This window comes from Gekko japonicus, unplaced genomic scaffold (assembly GCF_001447785.1).
Source record: "Gekko japonicus isolate JY-2015 unplaced genomic scaffold, Gekko_japonicus_V1.1 scaffold990, whole genome shotgun sequence".
NCBI lineage: Eukaryota > Metazoa > Chordata > Lepidosauria > Squamata > Gekkonidae > Gekko > Gekko japonicus.
Window position 1 is genome coordinate 35,741 of NW_015175385.1, and position 3,580 is coordinate 39,320.

The window sequence follows — 3,580 nt, forward strand, 5'->3', positions numbered from 1 at the left end:
TATTATTATTATTATTATTATTATTATTATTATTATTATTATTATTATTATTATTATTATTATTATTATTATTATTATTATTATTATTATTATTATTATTATTATATTATTATTATTATTATTATTACCCCACTTTTAAGGACAGCCATATGTGTGCTGTGTTCACACATAAAGCGGGGTGCAGGGTTGTTTGGAGGGAGGGGTTGGTACACAAGAGGGAGCATGTTGGGGAGGGAAGCTAATCACTCCTCCTTCCCCAATGGCTTTAAGCACTTTTCTCCATAGCAGAGCTCTGATACTGAAAGCAGCAAAACTGTGAAGAAGAGACACGTGCGTACTCTTTAAATACAAACAGAGGGTATATCTCTGCAGATACTCTGGGGTTTGGCCCTAAGCCAGTGTTAGCTGCGACACAAGAACAATGGAATTCAACCGATGTTCTCTCCAAGCTCTGGAGTCTTATGAGCAAAAATTCTACTTTGTGAGCCGCTGGAATTAAAGTTGTGAGCGAGCCATTTGGCTACTGTATAAATTAGTTTGCTCTGGAGCCATCCTTCCTGAGCTAAGACAAAAGTGTGTGAGCCGGAGGCTTAAAAACTGTGAGCTAGCTCACACTAACTCAGCTTGGAGGGAACACTGAGTTCAACTCTATCACCTGCGTAAATGAACAAACACCTTTTGCTCAGATGCTGCTCTAGGTGAACTTTCCCCACAGAGATTCCAAGAGACACTTCGGCAAAACTACAAGGGCCTTCAGTAATTACAATGCATCCCTAAGAGAACTGTTTTCCCAAAAGGTCTTTGTCCTGCACGTAGAGGCGCAATAAAACATACAGAGTGAGTGGCAAATGTTGCAGCAATGATTAACCCCATCCAGTTCAGTCCGCACACGCGTTTGTCAGTATGTAGCATCCCGTGCTATCTGCATTCCCACCCTCCCAGTGTTGGGATCCTGCTCCTTGACCCTCCCTCCTCACCATCACTCTTCATTTCTCTAAGTCTCCCAACACAAGAAATTAATTTGGCCGCAAAAATCCAGACTCTTCAGTGAGAGTCACAGGATAAGCCAAGAGGCATGAGGTCATTTACTAGCACACACTCAAGCATTGCAAACTAGCTCATGTTTAGTCAGAAAAGTAAACAAGAACTTTAACTCTTGCGACAGTGTGATGAAGCAAGCAGAAAGAAACAGTGACCCGGAGCGTTAGCTCCTGGGAAGCCTGTGAGCAAGCAGACAGCGCATACACCAGGGTAATGGCATTGGTTCGGGGGAAGTGTTTGGCTGTTCAAAGCCACACTGAAATCCCAACAGTTCAGGGAAGCTCACGGAGAAGCCTTAGGCTAAGCCCTCACTTTCAGCCTAACCTCTTTCAAAGGATTGTTTATGAAAGGAAAGTGCTCTTCAGAGTTCTTGGAGAAAGGAAGAGATACCAGCACAGTACAGTTAGGTTACACAGACAGACCACGGACCAAGGGGATTCCTTCACAGTGTTAAGCAAAGGAAGCACCACACCTCTTCCTTATTCCCATGCTACTACAGAAGGAAGAGCTACAAACTCCACAATTATATTGCACTCACTGAGGTTTGCAACATTCAAGTTAAACCATTCACCAAAACCACTGTATAGGCAACCCCTGGAGTTAAACAATGCAGTTTCAAAAGACTCAGAAGCTAGAGGGAACAGAGATGAAGGGCTCACCTTGAAACATTTGGGATTCTCAAACTTGCCAGAACAGGAATTCACAGCATAAGCAGCAGCACTTCAAAAGAGGAGCAAATGTTTCATGATCCTGCTGATCAGTATGGCAGTCAGAGAGCGAATGAGTGCTACTTGCAAATTAGTTGCTTCCCTAAGAAAGCCACTCCCTATGGCAGCAGTTCTGCTGCGGATTGAAGAGTTCACATTGAAGGGTGGAGCATGAAGGAAGTTTATGACTTGCCTATGAATTCTGACTCATTCCTACATCCCCCCATAAGTAATTATTCAGTCCTTTTCTATCACTATAGACATGACAGCTTAACACACATACAGACCAGGATTTTGTGACTGATACCATACAGAACACTTCATGAAGTTCTCTCTCAAGCAAATACAATGGCATTTGCTCTTTGACCTAACAAACTGCCGTCCTCCTTCCCAGGCTTCATAGTTCTCTGGACCTGGAACCGAAGCACAAATAGAAAAGGGGCCACACTGCACAGCAAAAGAACAGACCACAGGCAAAGCTAAGAGCCACAAGCAGATTTATTTAGTCTGCTCTTTACAGGGTAACCTACTGCCAACCTAGCAGTTCGAAAGCAAGAAATTGCAAGTAGATAAATAGGTACCACTTCAGTGGGAAGGTAACAGCATTCCGTGAGCTTTGGTGTTTAGTCATCCTGGCCACATGACCACGGAAATGTCTTCGGACAGCGCTGGCTCTTCGGCTTTGAAACGGAGATGAGCACCGCAACCCTAGAGTCGGATTCGACCTTTTGCCATACAAGGTAAAGCTGCAGCAAGCAGCTTGCTTTTTAGCACTAGTACAGCTATTCCGTTACTGATACGATGGCATTTTTCACAGAAAAAGAACACCAGTGTCAAAGATGTATTTTAAAAAATCTGATAAATGTCAGATCATCTGTTTGCAAACTTTAACTCTTCTCCACTGAGAGGAACCCAACACAGTGTTAACCCAAGCATTGCTTCATGAAAAAAAGCCCTAGTATTGCAACCAGTTAACCCAAGAATTAGCTGTCTCCTTATCGGCACCATGAACACTTCTTGGTTCTCTGAACACTCTGTGTATCAAATCTTCCCTCTCCACCAACCATAATTTCATTTTATTTCACTTTGATATTCTCCTTCGGCAAGTGATGTTCAGAGCAAAAGTTTTAAGACAACATTTGAGAAATCGTCCAACACGCTTCAAAACAGTTAACGGGTTTACCAGTTCTTTTCCCTCATCCTCCAGGTTCCACATAGACCAGGCTGAGAATGTCTCTGTGGCCATCTCCATTCAGAGGCTGGTCCTGGAGATCAATTTGCTCAATTACTGTGCAGAGGATGAGTTTACACCACCGAAGACACGAGTGGAATAATTTCCCTCTTCTGTGTTCCTGCTGGGGCCTTTGCACATTTGAATTAAAAAGCCCCACTGGGATGGAGCAGAGGGCAGACCTCCTACCCCACTCTTCTCATGGCTGGACTTCTCTAAGCTTCTCCACCACAGCTGCCACCCATCACTGAATTCTCCCTTAAAAAAGTCAAATACAGAGCAGTAGGGTAGTTCCTTTATGTCTTGACCAGATTGCAGGTATACAGAGGGCAGATGCAGATAGAGTAACCAATATGGGAGGAGATAAACCAACATTTCATTGCATTCCTAAACTTGTAGAAACCACGTTACTTTTTTTTAAAAAAAAGTCAGAAAATAGCTGATATAAAAGGGCAGAATGATCTTCGTAAAACACAGAAGCAATGCCACTACTGGAAACTGAAGACTAGGCCAAACATTTACACTTTAGAGGGAGTCAGTAGTTTATTTACTTATTTAAAATATTTACATCCCACACTCTCCACAAAAGGGCCCCAGGGCA